At 35.2% G+C, this 18,506-nt stretch overlaps 1 protein-coding gene across 1 annotated transcript in view; it reads right to left on the bottom strand.

Annotated features, from left to right (window-relative positions):
- The window catches only part of ft (cadherin-related tumor suppressor fat), a 761,665-nt gene that overhangs the window by 28,165 nt on the left and 714,994 nt on the right, over window positions 1–18,506 (bottom strand). The window lies entirely within an intron of this gene.

Genomic DNA, 18,506 nt, shown 5'->3' with positions numbered 1-18,506 from the left:
ATTAAATTTCGAGATACACACACACATACACACACACGAGTTGTTACTTAAAATCCAGTCATTTCCGTTAGACATCTGAGACTCCAAGACTCCGTTATTACGAGAGTGACTCTTCTGAAGAGCCCTCTCCGCCCATTCCGCCACACTTTGGAAGGTAACATCGCTTTTTTCATCAGAGACGGATTCTCCATTATTTATGTAAGAAAATTGCGGTTAAGAATACGCAGTAATTGTTGCGGTATTCCAAGTTAATAGTACGAAATTATTATTTCCTTTTTTGTCCACTGGTGTATTTAGTAAATGAGATATTAAAAAAAAATGATACATATCCCGGAACTTACGGAATTTCGACATGTGAAAATATAAAATAATATTTGCCCAATATAAAACAAAATTTGAGTTAAATATTACTAAATATAAAAAATTTTTATGTAAGTTATCGATGCTAACATCTTCCTTCTTTATAGCTCTACAGCCCCCAACTACCCTTAAAAAATCTTTCCAGCGTTCTCTTTTGAAGAACAATTTTTTTATGTCTTTATTCCCAGTACCTGTAGATCTGCTCCATAGGTTTTTTAAACGATTTTAGCATCGGGCCATTATCACTAAACCATGCCTCACTTCTCAATCTGTTGATTTCAATCGTTTTTATGATATTTCTTCTCTGCAAGTTGTGGTAGGTGGTATGGCTCAAAATTAAAACTTTTCCTTCATACTAGGTTCTAATTTATAGCTTGCTATAATGTCTGTCATCTGCATATGCAAGGAGTTGGATCCCCTTATTAAATATTGACCCGTTTGTGTTAATCCCAAACATTCTTATACCTTTTTCCAGGTCTAAACAGATTACAAGAAAGTGTATTATCTTGTCTAATGGAAATTTTCTGTGCGGGACAGGTTTTCGCCTGCTCTTTTCATTTTCGATACCTAGTTGGTTTTATCTCGGTAAGTTTACTGAGTAATTTGGTATTCCAATCTCTGACATTGCATTGTAAATAGCCTTCCTATTATGTTGTCATAGGCTGATTTAAAGTAAACAAAATATGGACTGTATATATTTGAATTTTGTCTTATACTATATTCCTTTGACTTGAGTATCGGTGTTGAAATTTTATCTGTTATAGACTTTTCTTCCCAGAAACCAGTTTGATAATTTTCTTTTATATTCTCTGCATCTACTAGAGTGATCGCTTTGTAGTTACAGCATTAAAACAAATCTCCGTTTTGGTGGATGAGGCATATTATTTCAGACATATGTTCCGCTTGTCTCGTAACTTACGTTGTTTCATATTTCTGCTCCAGGAATTTATTGCTAGCCAGTTCTATATCTGTTTGTTGGTTATTCTTTTGTCTAGATTGTCAACTCTAACAAGTACTATAATAATGATTAAAAATGTCAAAAATTGTTTGTTAAACTGAAGAAGCTATTTCTCATCTTCCTTTCTACAAAGCCGAAGTTGCCAGTCAAGACGTCGCCAGAACTCTAAATACTTGCAATCCCCCACCGTAAATTAGCAGTCTTTCAGAAAGATCTCAAAGAACTTTATAGCAACCTTGACATTGCCATCCTTCCGGCCGACCAAGGTAATGCCACCGTCATTCTTAACTCTTTTAATTATTTCGACAAAATGTTCGAACTCCTCAATCCCACAGAATACAAACGCGTCCCAAACGATCCCACTACCTATCTAGAAAAAAGGACCAAATCCATCATACTCCTCCAGACACCAAAAAAATCTCTTATACCCAGAGAAAAATCATTCCGAATTCCAAAGATATACGGCCTTCCAAAAATCCATAGGACCAATGTTCCCATGAGACTGATCGTCAGTGCACACAACTGCCCCACTCAGAAATTGGCAAAACATATCGCTTTATTCTTACAACCATTAGCCGAAAACGCCTCGTCTTTTGTCAAAAACTCTTTTCATATCATTGATCTTTCATCTATCTTTCATTCACAGATATACTAGTTAGTTTTGACATTGTTTTTTTATTCACTAACATTCCTATCGATGAAACCATTTCCATCTTGGACTCTAAACATCAAATCTCTTAAGACACATTATCTCTTATACAACACTGCATGTCTAATACATACTTTTCATTCCAAAATCATTTCTATCGTCAAACTAAAAGTGCCCCAATGGGATCCTCCTCTCTACTGTAATAGCCGATATCTACATGGAACATTTCAAAACACCAGCTCTATCCTCATCAAATCTTAAACCCACTTGCTGATTACGGTACGTTGATGACATCTTTGTCATTTGGCTCCATGCTAAAGATACATTAGAGCTCTTCCTCTCCCACCTGAATGAAATACATCCCAGTATTCAATTCACGATGGAAGTTGAGTTTTAAGCGTCTTTGTTATTCCTTGATGTTCTTATTCAGAAAAACCCACATCACAGTTTTTCGTATTCTGTGTACCGCAAACCCACTCATATAAACCGTTATCTCAATGCCTAGTCACATGATAACCCCGCCCAATTCAATTCAGTTATCAACACTCTTGTTTCCAAATCAATAGGAGCATCAACCCAAAATTTTTTTACCTTTTATTAAAGGTGTCACTGACAAGATCAGTAGAACTCTTATCCCTCTAAACATCAAAACCTTCTTCACTACTCACTCCAAGTTGTCCACTCTCGTCAGATCCGTAAACGACCAAATCCGCAATAAAGACTATGATGTCTATGAGGTACCTTGTTCCTGTTGCCCACGTACATGCATAGGACAGACAAACCGACGAATCCATAACCGTATTTACGGACATTTTATATCTGTCAAACATTCCGATACTACTTAAGCCCTAGCCCAACATAATATTCAGACAGGTCACAAAATAGATTTCGAAAAAGCAAAAACCATCGCTCCCCTCCGCTTCTTAAAATCGAGAAAATTATCTCTTAAACGGATGGTCTGAATTACACAAAAACTGGGATATGCCTATTATGCAATATGTATAAACTCTTCACTACGCACTGCACTACTAAATAGTGTAGTGTCTGAGGGCTCAAGAGACTGAGACCCCGGAAGCCTTGAAGAAGACACCAGATAGGATGTCGAAATCTCGTCACAGTGAAAATCGATGCGGTTCAACCCATAAGTCTGCTGAGTTTAATATTAATTTTTATAATAATATTAATCTTAGTTTTAGGTTTATTTGTACTAAACGTAACCACGGAAACCTTTCCAAACATTGATTGATCCGTAAAAACTGTATCATTTTTAACTATTTACTACGACTTTATGAAGATAAAATTAGGAATAATTATAAATTTAAGAGAGCACGTGTCTGTAGCATCTAACAAGAAACACGCATAGGACTGCGTTTACTATTTTGCGTGGTGTGTGAGCTTGAAAGATAAATAAAATGAAAGATATCGAGTGGTGGTTTTCTAGATCTGTCGTTACAGTCGTTTTAGTCGTTATTCTTTTATTTTATCATACCACGGCGCGATCCACCGTTCTGTCCGTAGCCTGTGATAAGAAGCTATGATTTCAAAAACAACAATTCAAAAAAATATAACTTTTAAAAAGCGTAAGATGCGATTACTTACAAATTTTCAAGAAAATTGGTGGTCGGAAAGAATTTTCGGGTTCTACAGTATTTTCGCCATAAAACAAAATACAATATAAACATTTGGTAGTCCACTCCTGCGCTAAGGAACTCGATGTGAAAGAAAAGAGTGAGAAAGAGAAAGAAAATATTTTCAACGTGGTTTATTGTGTGCATTAAACACATCAATGTAAACTCGTTCAGATAAATTTGGCTTCGATGGCTCATTAGCACGGAGTCGTCGTCGCTCGTCTTGGCTTGCCTTAAACCAACCTGTTAACCCTGACTCTTGATATAAGTATTATCGAATATCCGGCGAAGTTTACTTTTTATTAAGGATTTGAATATATCGCTACTTCTAAAAGCCTTTAATAATGTGTTAGTGTAACACATAGATAAAACATTCGCGAACGTATACGCAGATTCTCAAATCGTCATTGAATAAACGGTATATTTATGACATTTATGATGCATACACCACCATATTAGCTGATAAGATCAAACATCTTTAATGACTGCAAGACGACTTCATCTTTCAAACCGAGATTTGTACTTCTAAAGCATTGGAAGGCGAAAACGATAAAACTTAAATACCTGCACATTTGAAGAAAAATGTAGGTAGAGGGGGAAAATTGAAAAATACGAAAGAAAACTTCATGAAGTTCCCACGAAACTTAAATTGTTGACGTAAGATTTACACGAGTTTTTTACTTAGAAAATAGAGAACTTTATGAGCATATAATGAAAAATAATATACTTAGAATATACCTATATTTAATAGTAAAAACAGTTTAGAGTAATATAGATAAAAGTAAACATGAAAGATAAAAAATAGAGAGCATTATAAAAATTACTACTGCAGCGTAATACTAAAATATAGACTGACTTAAAACTACAGAAAACACTTCAAAAAATATACAATAGAAAAGAATGTATCACTAAATAAAAGTATATGGATATTTTATACTTATAAGTGTTCAATGTTTCAGCTAAAAACTATAATTTCAACTAATTATTCAATATTGGCAGTATAAGCAATGGTCCAAGTGGAAAAAACCGGTATTTCTATTTTAATTACCTTCACAAATTTAATAGTTATAATTTTGACCATACAGGTTATATTGGGAAGTTTTTTCTAGAATAATAACTTCAAACCACATATTTAGAGTGGAGTATACCCCAGGTTTCAGGAGATGCGTGCAGTGGTGATAGCGATACACGAAATAGAAGAATGTAAGTTATGCATTGTGCGACAGAAAAATCTGACTGCAATTTAAATATACATTCTCCAATAACGCCGTAAGACCAGCTATAATATACAACTGAATTGTAGGGCACGTTCAGCAGCCTCAAAGTAGCTCAAAGTAGAAACTTATGGGGTAATTGTCATTGGCCAATAACTTTGCAGCTAGTAAAAACATGGTCATGAGTTCTACCCTGTTTCCCCACAAAAACAAACACAAGGGAACCTATGTAGATATCCCCTGGAGAGATGTTGTGAAATAAATAGACCAGGTCTTGATAGAACAGTGATCAGCAACAAGCATTTTGGACGTAAAAAGTAAATGAGGTGCATGCTGTGGCTCAGACCATCTACAGATACACTTTAGATGTAGGATCAGCCGACAGACAAAGTAAGAAAAGTCAAGAAAAATAATTCTAGGTTTGGGAAAATTGAAAAGATACGAAACTCAAAAGAAATTTGAAGACGAAGTAAAGAGGAAGTTGATTGAATATAAAGTAAATAAAGAGAGAATACTAGAAGACCAGTGGAGCCTAATAAGTAGAACCACATTAACTACAGCAAAACCGTTGCCTAAGGTATTAAAGAAAGGAAATATGATCAATAGTTTGATGATGAGTGTTAGACGCTTTAGAAGATTATGTTTAGAAAGTTCACTTGAATACAAGCTGTCGGCGACCGTACAGATTATTAAATGGTACAAAAGAATTTCACAAATATAAAAACCTGAAAACTAAGATACAGTGTGATATGATCAGAAATATTTATAAGATCGCTGCAGCAAATATACTTCTCCTCCTTTGTTGGCTCTACACAAAGTGAGTCTTTGCTGGGTTTACTATTTTCCTCCACTCTTGCCGGTCTTGTGCAGAAATCTCCCCTTGTTGTACCCCAATCTTATGTAGATCACTCGATATTCCATCTTTCCATCTTTTTCTTGGGCGACCAACTGTCCTTCTGCCATCGGATCTTTCCCAGAAGGTTATATTTAGTAGTCTTTCATCAAATATCTCACTACATGAAAAGTCAAAACAACTCAGCTTAAGTCCAGGAGTATGACAAGGAGACCATACTTCACCAAAATTGTTCACGGCAGCTTTAGGGTCAGCAGTTGCGAACACTCAATGGCAAGATATGGGCATCAATATGGATGGAGAAAGATTAAATTATATATGAGGTTTCGGATGACATTGTATCAATAGCAGAGAACTTGGAAGACACAATTTCTATAATACATTCACTTAAAACTCTGTCTGAAAGAGCACGATTAAAGATAAACTTTGAGAAAACTAAACTTACAGCAAATCTCGCAATGAGCAAAAATGTAACTATTGATAATAATACCATACAATAAACAGACACTTATAAATATCTGGGACACGAGATCAAAATAACTCGGCAAACTAAGCCATATTCTAAATACAATTTCCATGTTATCAAGCGAAAGGTTTATAACCAATGTGTTTTGCCCATTTAAAGTTATGGAGCAGGGTTACGCTGACGCAAAGATCCTCAAATAAACTCAGAGATACACAATGAAGCATATAACGTGCAATGCTGAGCGTAAGCCTTCGAAACCACATAACAAGCCAACAAAGAAGGCAAATATCAGGCGTTCAAAACCTTATCGAAAGAATCACGATGGACAGTGGAAAAGACGAATCATGGAATGAAGGTCTAGAAACTATAAAAGAAGTCGAGGACAACCACCGACTAAATGTACCGAAAACTTAGAAAAAAAGTAGCGAAAAACTAGCTATTAGTACAAGCGGCGCATTGTAGAGAACATTGGACGAGACTGAGGACCTATGTCCAGCTTCTTTTTATTCGTCAACCATTTTCCATCCACTCCTGGATGTAGCTCTCTCAAAATTGTTTCTATTGTTCTCTATCTTACACCAATCTAATCCACTGATTGCCTGTAAGCGTTCTTATGTCAGCTATCCATGTTTTTTGAGGTCTTCCCTTGCTTGTCCTCCTTCTTGGTCTCCATTCTAGGATTCTTCGTGTCCACTTGTTATCATCATATCTGGCTATGTGACCTATGTAAACGATATCCCTGATCTTCGTTCTACGTCTGATCTCGATGTTTGTAATCTTGTCTCTCAAAGATATTCCAAGCATGTTTCGTTCCATTGCCCTTTGCGTTGTTTTTAGTTTTTTTTGCAGATTTCGTAGTAGGGCTACGGTCTTCAACCCGTAGGTACAAATTGGTAGTATGCATTTGTTATACACCTTTTTCTTTAAGTTAATAGGAATGGATTTATTTTTCAACATATATACTACTTTACCGAAAGCAGCCCACTCAAGTAGTGTTCTTATTTTAATTTCAGCATCTTGATTTGGTTTTCCCAGTTTGGTGACATGTGTCCAGCAGTGGACGCGATTAGCTGAATGATAATTATGAAAAAACAATATAGCCTAGCAATTATAAAATGTTAAATATTTTATGTGTAGGTGTAAAACAAAAGCTACTTAACGGTCAATAATATTCCTTTTCTCCATTACTAAACTGAGTCGTTATTCTTTGCATAGGTATATGCATAGGTCTTAAATATATATGTTAGTTATTACCTGATACATAATATTTTACAAGAATATGGTAGTATTGTATCTGGCTGCGTGTGTAAATGAAGTAAAAATTAATTCCCAGAAAAGAGATCTCCGTCACTGCGATCAAGAGAACAATAAAGCGCAAAAGACAATTTCATATTTTACGAGATGCGACGTGTGTGGTGGTAAAACGGCAATTGTATTAGTTCGTTTTCTAACGTTATGGCGTAGGTGTCGCCTTTGTCCTGGCAGGGCTCGTAAATCAATCTCTTTTCATCTCAGATAATTTACGAATCTTGTAATCGATCTCGAAATGTTGCGAAAACAGGCAAAGGTACTACAGGTACAGGAAGTGAGGATGTTTAGTGGCAAAGATGGCATGGCAGAAATCTACAGGATGATATTTTTATCTTGATCACAGCATTTTTAGACATTTGTGTTTTAAAAATATCTTGATTTTCAATTCGCACACAAATTCTATAATATATTATAAGTAAGGATGTTTTTAAAATAGGTATTAAGTAATATAAATATACAGTTTTCAAAAATTCGTCCACAGCTGGACCAAACCCTGTATTGGAAGGAACACATTAGCAAAAAAAGAAAACAAATACAACTAAGACAAAAAAATCAATTGGTTAATTGGAAAAAACTCTAAGATGTCAATCAATTATAAAATTTTAATTTATAAAACAGTTGTCAAACCAATATGGACATACAGAATAGAGGGGCTGCAGTAGTAAATCCAATATTGCTATAATGGAAAGATGTTAATAAAAAATCTTAAGAGCAATTATTGATGCACCCTGCTATGTAACTAAATAAAGAATCTATGGAGATCTCAACATCTCAACAGTAAAGGAAGTAATCCAGTAAAAGAAATCGCAATACATTCTAAAAGTGAACCCACTCCAATCCATTAATTTCCGCGATACCTCAACATCAACGGTCTATTGTGGAATAATAAACTAACAAAAGAAAATAAAAGAAGAATTTATAAAACAATAATAAAAAGTATTGGAAATGAAACTCTGAAATCAGAAAACTAAAGCAACGTTAGCCAATAGGCCAGTAACATGGATACGTGGTTCTTTCACTGGACGGGATCACATCACGCCAAAGCCCAGAATCAAGGGTCAGGACCTAAACACATCACATTAACTTATAGAATACATTTTTATTGTACTGAGCAGTAAAAAAGACAAGTAATTATTTCAGAATCTTTATTTGTGTTACCACATTTTCCTTCTAGAACGAATTTTCCAGACGAGTCTTTATATCGCAGCCCAGGCAAAGTAGATGTAGAGATGGGCCAAAACTTAGATAAAAGTATGGAGAATGCGAAGAACTAGAGAGACACGGCTGCATAATATCCCTAATTCTCTTTAACATCTACAGCGAATACATGGTGCGAAAAGTACTAGATGGATGAAGGAAAGGAATATTGGTTGGAGGACAGAAAATGAGTAAGCTGAGGTATGCCGATGATACATTATTAATCGCTTCAAAACAAGACGAAATGCAAAACATAATGAGACGTCTAGAGGAAAAAAGCAAATAGTAAAAGGTCTACAGCTAAATAGGCGTAAGACAACAATCATGACAATAAATAGAGAGAGTACAGAACAATTTAAATCAACAAGAAATTTAAAATTGAAGCTTATGCATGCTAGATCTTGAGGTAAATTAGGTAATTGAACAAGGGGTTTACATTCCTGCAGAACTGCTAAATTGGAAGCTGTTAATTCTGTAATAAAACTTTTTACTCCTTGAAATTATAATACAAAAATGCTGCTTGTAACCAAGTGCCCCATAACAAGAGGGTAATGGAATATTACCCATAAGTTCTTTGTAAAATTGAACTCGTATTGGCGATTTTATAAAAATTTTTTTGACATTATTTATCAAATCATTAACATGTGGAAAATTTTGTCTGATCTCTTCCGCGGCAACATTGTTCTACAATAGAACAATGATATAAATAACTAATTTAAAGTTTACAATGTTTCACTTACAACAAGCTTTTAAAAGTATCACTACTAGGAGAGATCTCTTTTGATAGAAAAATAGACACATAGTTGTGTTTTTTCCTAAAAAAATATAATATCCACTTGTTTTTCATATTTTTAAAGCATGTTCGGTACCTAATTACCTTGTAGATAAGCTGAAGTTATTAAATCCTTTTTTTCTTCAGTAATAACAACTCAGTGAACCAATGTCTAAGTAACATTAATGAAACTCATTCATATAAGATAGACATAACCCATAATTCACCTTATAAATAGATAATATCTCAACTAAGACCGCTGTGCATAATTTAATTGTCACAAGATAATTAAAGTGATTAAGTATCGGTGTAAGTCCTCGCGTTTATAAACTTTTGATTGGTTAATTAAACCTCATTAGGATAGATATTTAGTATTTGCAGGTAATTTATATCTTAAACCAACAACCACAAATATTGTTACCCGAGGTACTCTCGAAGCGGGATAATTATACGTCTCTGTAGAATTTTCTGTAGCACACGTTTATCAAAACTTGATAAATTACGGTTCAGTTAGTAACAAGGTGATTCTGTTTCTTATATCTTCTATTAATTTAGGCAAGATTACGTTATAAAAACATAAGAAATGTTTTTTCTCTTATTCAAACGAATATCAATATAAAAGTTTAAAAAATAATGATAGAAATAAAGCAAGGAATTGATTAAACAACAAAAATACCAGAAGAGTACTACAAAGTACTTCGTAAGTTCAAACAAGCTGCTAAAGTATAGAACTACATCAAATAAGATTCTAAAAATAGAGGAAAAACTTTTTTTAGTTAATACTAGCAAACTAAGCTATGTCTTGTATTTTTATTAGACTTCAGCAGCCTTAGTACCGCGTCTGTATTAGGAATTGGTCTGTGGTCTAGAAGAATTTGATGTTGCTAAATCTGTTTATTTATATAATACCTCCAAGTTATAGATGTATTTGAGAATCTATTTACAAATGTGGTAGAACCAAACAATGATAATATAAACTTGGAAGAAGATTTAGGTTTGTTAGCTGCTAGTGTTGATTTTCTGCCAACTGCAAGTGAAAATAGTAAACAAACGAATGTATCTTGTAATGACAATGCAGACCAACATATTGACAATATAGACATCAAAAATTAATTAACCCTCATCACAAAGAAAAGAAAAAGGTTTGAAACCAGCCTGGAAGAAAGGAACTTAAGATAAAGAAATGAAAATATCTCATGCAGTAAAACACATACCGTGTGAAAAGGCTGATGGTTTTTGCAAAAAAAGTGTGGACAGAAAATTACTGCAGAAAGAAGAGAGTTTATAAACAAAAAGTTTTGGGAAATGGCGTGGTCTGAACGTAGGCATTTCATTTTGACTTCATGTAATAAGGTTGATGTTAAACGAAGAAGAAATAAAAACAATGATACAGAAAGGCGATCACTATCTATTCAATACAAACTAAAATATAGCTCTGACATTACACAAGAGATTTTTCCTCATCACATTAGGCTTTAAGAAAAATAATGACAGGTTTGACCATTCCACACTAACAAATACTCCTAAAGCTGTTTTAACTCCATCTAGTGATAAGAGAGGAAGACTGTCATACAAAAATAAAGAACCTCATTATATAATCATCGAACACATCGAATCATTTCATCCCATGATTTCCCATTACAGACGGGAACATGCTCCAAATGTGCGGTAACTTCCAGGTGATGTTAATGTAGCACTTATGCACAGTGAATTCATCAAAAAATTTCCCGAGAATAAAGGGAAAGTATCATATGATTTATATAGGCGAATAGTTAAGGAATAACATATATCATTCGCACAATTAGGACAAGAGGAGTGCGAAAAATGTGAGCAGTTTACTCTTCAGGCCCACAAAAAAGAAACTCTTGATATATCCTGTGATATTTGTAAACAATGGAAAGTTCATAACGAATTAGTTATGGAACGCATAAAAAAGATTTTGTTGATGAGCAAAGATCAAATAATGTAATATGTTTTTCAAGTGACATGCAGAAGGTTTTCATGTTGCCAAGAGTGGACATGTTCAAAAAAGTATTATTTGGAAAGCGTTTGGTAACCTATCATGAAACCTTTGCACCTGTAGGGAGAAAAAGTAAAGAAAAAGTTCACTCCATGTTGTGGCATAAAGGAATTTCAGGCCGCAATAAAGAAGACAATGTTAATGCGTTGTACATGTTTTTAAAACAACATAGAGATGTTGAAAAAGTTGTTTTTTTGGTTAAAAAACTGCTCTTTCCAAAACAAAAACTGGTGTCTTTATACATTTTTAGTGTATATAATAAACTCTGATGACATTGCAGCTAATGAGATAGTTTTAAACTATTTCTTTCCAACCTGGTCAATTATTTGTGAGTGCAGACAGTTTTCAACCATCATCCATCAAGAAGAGCAATCATTAAAGGCTCAAAAGAAAACTTATGATTTTGAAGAGTTTGTTGATGCAATGAAAAAATCTAAATCTGGACATGTCAATGTATACAAAATGCACCATTTTGATTTCAACCACTGGAACATTTTTGTGTCCCAACAAAAGCTAAAATCACCATCACGTTTTTACTAAAGTGACATAGTTAATATTAAAGCTGAACGATATGGTGTAATGAGCCCCTAGCAAAAAACTGGACTTCTTACAAAAAAATCAATGAAAGGGATTAAACTGACCAGCCATCACACTGCTCCATGTGGGTTTCCAGAAGCTAAGAAGAAAAATGTCATTCAGTCATTAAACGAAGTACCTATCTACTGCCAGAAAATAGAAAACAATTTTGGAAAGACTTGCCTATTTATACATCTCAGCCAGAAGACTGAACCTATTGTGGTATTCCACCTACTTATGTGAAAGTATTGGTTATATTTTTAGAAAATATGTTTTATGAAAATATGTATAACTTAATTAATTCCTAAAAATGTATATTGTTTATTGATTTCACTCATTGGTTATATTAAGTTTATTTTTCTTAAGTTATAGATTAAAAAATAACTAAATGCAGTGTTCTTGCAACAAACTATTGAAAATGTAAAGCAGTACATACGGCAGTTAAAGTCATTCACATTACTAAGGAAGAGTGCCCATATGTACGACATGATTTTGTATTTTCAACTTTTTTTTGAATTAAAAATTAGAATTATACATTTTTATTGTAGATTTAAAAAGTGCTTTTGACAGGGTGAAGCGAAATGACATCTTAAATTTATTACAAGCTGAACAAATAGACCATCAGATAATAAGGACAATTAATGAAATTAACAAGAACAACAAGACCAGAGTTATAATGCCAACAGGGGAAACAGAATGCATAGAACTAAAAGGAGGAATCCGCCAAGGAGACTCGCTCAGCCCATTGTTATTCAATCTGGTGATGAATCAAATAATTCACGAAGTAAGAAAACGACACGGATACCACATGGGAGCGCATAAAATCACGATACTATGCTATGCCGATGATGCAGTACTAATTGCTGATAACGAAGATAACCTACAAAGGCAGCTCCACACCTTCAATATCACAGCAAACACACTTAATATGAGAATATCAGTAGAAAAAACTAAATGTATAGTGATCAGTAAAGAGCCGCGTAGATGCAAACTAGAAATAGACGGCAAAATTGTAGAACAAGTAATGAAATTCAATTACCTAGGAGTAGAGATCACTAGTGACTGGGATATAAGGCAAGCATCAAAAGCGGCAAGAGTAAGTGGTTGCCTCCGAGAAACCATATGGAGAAACAAATATCTGACTATGGAAAGCAAAATGAAAGTATACAAGACAACAGTAAGACCAATCCTAACATATGCAGCGGAGACAAGGACCGATACAAGAAAGACGAAACAACAAATCAACAATATCGAAATGAAAGTATTAAGATGAATAGCGGGCATATCATTAAGAGATAGACAAACCAACAGAAGTATACGCGAACAATGCAAAATTCAAAATATTAACAGGTGGATAATAACAAGAAAAAAAAAACTGGAACGAAGATGTAAACCGAATGGGACCAGATAGATTAGCGAACATCTGTAAAAACAACAAGCCGTATAGCAGAAGACCCGTTGGAAGGCCGCCAAAAAGGTGGAAAGATAATGTACAGGCAACAACGACTGAAACAGAATAAGAGGCAGACAAACAGGAGTAATCCTAGTCGCGCGAAGAAGAAGAAGAAAAAGAAGACATTTTTATTTGTATTTAACATAACTGTACTTGAAGAATAATTAACAATTGAAATACCATCATATTGAATATTACAGCATCATTCTAAACTACAAGTGGAATTTTGTCAAAATCCTACTAGTGTTACTTACTGCACTTTTCCTTAGCTGTGCAGTATATTATGATATATAATTTTATAAAGAAAACCTGCAGTACATGAAGGGAAAACACGACCGTGTTTGCCATTGAATCATACTTATTAAACTATTATTTTCTAGTTACTAAACCCTGTATAGCCCAACTTGAGTATTCAATAAATCACTGTTCAATTATATGGGTACAGTCTCGGCTATTCAAACACACTTCTAATCTCGATACACTTTAATAATTTTGTTGCCGTTATGAACTAACGGTACATTCAAACACAATTTATAGACTCCACAGCTTTTTCCTAAACACTCACTTTAGCGGTGTATATGTATACACGGCAACGCTCATCGGGAAAAAATTAGAGATAATTTCAGACTCGATTGTGAAAGAATTTCCACTTGTAAAATTGTTCTTTTTTTGAATACATTTGAATTTATTAAGGAGAGATTATAAGTAACTGCTTTAACCGTTGTACGGACGTGACTGTCTTCAAAGTGGTTGAAGTTATGGTGTGATTTGATACAAAGTATGCTATCAAGATCACAAAATATATTTTCTAATATAATATAGACAGAATATAATTGTAGATTTATACGATAAGAAAACAGAACGATGGAACCACGGGCGCCGTCAGGATTATTTTCAGTTGGGTGCATCTGATTTTCAGGGGGTTGTATTTGTATATACACATACTAGGGGCGGATACACGGGGTGCAAAAAAGGGAAATTTTCCCTCCCCCAAGAAGGTCCAAAATTAAAGAAAACCTATTATTTATGTCTTTTATGTACATAGTTTGGGTCTATCTTTCTTATGTCTTTTGGTTGGTATTTCTTTGGAAGTTTCTCCCCCAATGCAAATGTCTAGATCCGCCACTGATACATACTATTAAACAATATACAATTTAGAACTATACGCGTATAGCTATGTAGTTTGTTTCTGGATAGGAGGTGCAATTGCTTCCGCTTGAATGGAACTACGTCAATAACAAATATACCAATAAAAGACAAACACTGACTTGGTTCAATATCATCCTAAAACAAAACAATGGTATTCCTCAGGTTTGGTCTTCTTGGCAAAGGTTATAATTCAATATGACAATCTTCATTTTATTTACAACTGCTGTAAAAAGTTGAATTAATAAAGTTCAAACCATTTGTTTACTCAAATAGTCCTTCATTGACCCTTTCTTTCTTTTCTTTAACCTCCCATTATGTTTTGTAGCAGCGATTCCTTCAGAATATGTCCAAGGTATTCAAGGTTTTCTTTTTGAGAGTGTTGATTATTTCTACATCTTTTCTGTTTTCTTACAGTTCTGTTTCGTTAAGCTGGGCAAAAATGAAGTCTAATATCTTAGCCTCAGACAAAAATTATTTATATAAGAATTTCCAAGCCTCGAAAATGTGTTGTTTCGCATTTTTCAAATTTTAAATCGCTTAGAACTCTAAAACTGCCAACTTCAGAGAAAAATGACAAGTGATCTTTTTTGTTTAAAATGACACAAAAACCTAAAAAAATATTTTCCGGAGCAAAAAAGGTAATTTTTGGAATTTGTTGAAAAAAATTGTTTAAACAATTTCTGCTCAAAATTTTCGCCCGGCACCATTCAGATTTGTTGAAAGGGGACATTTTTTAACCAGAATCTGCAAAGAATCCGAATCAGAAACATTTTTCCTACGGTAAACGTCTCACAACATGGACTGTATCACAATATCACCTTCAGCTACCCATTCATACATTAGAATTACTCTGAAATACAAGAAAAGACAAACTAATTAATCGTAAAGTAAATAAACTTTGACCCACGACCCATCGATAAAAATACGCCGTCACCCCTCAATAAAGTATCTGTTGGGCCAGAAATAGTTAGAGATTGAAGAAGAAGAGGCCGCTTTGTCTCCATTCGTTGCAATCGGTAATGTAGATGCTAATCGCGGCATCGTGAGAACTCCACATCGTGACATTTCATGTTTGTAACTAACGCTCAGAGCCGCATTGAGAGTTGCATTATGGGATTTGTTAATAATATTTATCAAATTCACACCAAAGGGTGAATGAAACTATAATTTAAACGCAAATAATTGACAAATACGTATTATTGCGTAGCTCATTTAGAAATAGTCATAAAAGCGATGAAAATATACTTGGAATGACAAACATAACACCGAAGTTACCAAAATAGGAATAAATTTAAAAAATCTTTAAAGAAAACTTACAATGAAGTAAATCGGCAACCTTTAAAACTGCATTAATAAATAGTAGAATGTAAATAACACATGCGTGAAAGAACGGAAAACAAAAAAGGTTGGATGAACATGGCATTGAGAGAAAAAGGAAGAACCAACAAAATAAAGAACAAAAGTATAAAGATTTATGATCGAAGGATCAAAAAGCGATGTCGCTATGAACGCTTGGCCTATAAAAGTCAATTATCCCTGTGGTAACTTTTCTGACGCCCCTTGCTTAAAACTCTTCCAGCCAAAAGCATCGATAGACTGTGCCCTCGCAGTCTCTACGCAGACATCTGTGTTAAGTTGTGCTATTGTGCGCCACTATGTGCACGGTTTTTAGCTTATATACGAGGAGGTACAGTATGTTGTTCTGTTTGAAATTGAAGACAGTTGTACTTTGACGTTGAAGTAGGTTGTATATATGCAGTAGCCGAAGAAAAAAAAACATAAAACATAAATTTTTCACATATTTCTTCCCAAATATTATCACGCCCCATCAGTTCTGATCCGAAACATTATACACTTCTTTATAACTTTGAACAATCAAAATAAATGTTTCGTCATCCATACTCTCTTCACTGCAGATCAGTATCTACAGGTATAAATACAAATACCAACTGAACATTAGCGATATTAGTGAAGGTGGTTACGTTTTTTCAGTACGAGACACGCCGAAAGTAGTCGATGACAAAGGAAATTCAGGAAAGTTTCCGCATGATTTCCGTAGACCTCCGCTCACTAGTGCAATAGAAAGCGCGCCGAACAGAATTTCTTCACCTAGGTTGCGATCCGTGTCCCTTCTCTTCGCTGTGCCGCGCGTTGGATCTTACAGATACGCGAGGGTATATTTAACTACATGAAGGAAATTCATAACAACCTTTTTTTCCGAGCTTCGCTTAGCGGTGCGAAGCATAAGTGAGCGACAAGCTTGACTCTTTGACAGATGTACCTCCCAAGTCAAACTCCTCGTCAGGGTGTGTGTCCTCAAATCAAATCAGGCTGGAGATAAGTTGACGTTTGAAACGAAGCACTCGAACGCTAGCCGGGTATCCGAAATACAAGCCTTATCGGAACCATGAAACCGACGAACTGCACAACCATGCTATTAACTTAGAATACCGTGACATTCGTCGCCTCGTGAGCAAACGACACACGCGTTTCACCTTAGCGAGTAAGTAAAGACAAGCTAAAAAGATGAAGACGGAAAATCTGGTCATGTATTCATATTCCTCTGTCATTGCGCAGTCGACAACATTACATAAGCGCTATCTGCCATAGATAGTGTAAATTGAACTTGTGTTCGTAATCTACACCATGATCTACATGTACGTACTACTCTGATATTTTCACATTCATTAATTTCGCTGAAAAAATTTCTGGTCTAACAATATGAAAACTTCTAATAGAAGAATATAAACTTTCTTTTAGAAGGTTCTAGTTACCCAATAGTCTTGATCGTAATGCATATTGTTAATAACGCGTTGAAGACGGCGGTCCGATAAGTACCTAGCCCCAGCGCTCGATGGCGTCACTATCTCAAGAAAAATATACTGTCGTGTAATGTGTAATGCATTTTCGTAGACTGCTAATGTCAAAATTTCTGGCCGAATCGGACTTTTAGTTTTGTTTTGACTGCGTGTGGAAGTGGGCCTGTCAGCGGATTAGAAAAAAATGGGAAAAAAGCAATATCGGTCGGTAATTCGATTCTTGTTTTTGGAAGGCAAATAACGCAGCGAAATCAAAGAGCTTGGATGCTGTGTACGGTAACTCTTCTCCTTCGATAGCAACCGTCAAAAATTGGTTTAACGTATTGGCAGACCGCCGACTGACAGTGCACGAGATAGCTGAGACAGAAGGCATCTCAAAAGACTGCATATGCTATATCCTGCATGAAATTTTGGGCATGAGAAAGCTGTCAGCGCGATGGGTGCCACGTTTGTTCACTCCGGAAAACAAGCGCAACCATGAAACTAATTCAGAGCAGTGTGTGCTGCTATATAAGCGTAATCCGAAGGAGTTTCTACGTCGTTTCGTAATCGTCGACGAAACATGGATCCATTGTTACACACCAGAGACCAAAGAACAGTCGAAACAGTAGACGACATCTGGCGAATGTGCTCCGAGGAAGGCGAAGACTGTTATATCGACAGAAAAGGTGATGGCCACAATTTTCTGAGATTCACAACGGGTTATCTACATTGACTACCTGCAGAATGGTAAAACGGTTATAGGGCTCTACTACGCCAAATTATTGGGCCGATTCGACGCCGAAATGCAGAAAAAACGACCCCGTTTAGTGAAGAAAAAAGAGCTTTATCACCATGGCAACGCCCCTGCTCATATCTCCGTCATCGAAATCGTCGAAATTGCTCGACTTGAGCTACGAACTGTTACCCCATCCACCGTATTCTCCAGATTTGGCCCTGTGCGACTTCTTTTTGTTTCCAAACTTGAAAAAGGCACTTGTCGGGCAGAAATTTAAGTCGAATGAGAAGGTCAGCTCCGCCACAGAAACCAACTTTGCGGGTTGAAGAAGTTGGAGCATGTTGAGAAATAAATCACCACTTT

Source organism: Diabrotica undecimpunctata, chromosome 3 (assembly GCF_040954645.1).
Source record: "Diabrotica undecimpunctata isolate CICGRU chromosome 3, icDiaUnde3, whole genome shotgun sequence".
NCBI lineage: Eukaryota > Metazoa > Arthropoda > Insecta > Coleoptera > Chrysomelidae > Diabrotica > Diabrotica undecimpunctata.
This window is presented reverse-complemented; position numbering and strand designations above follow the sequence as displayed.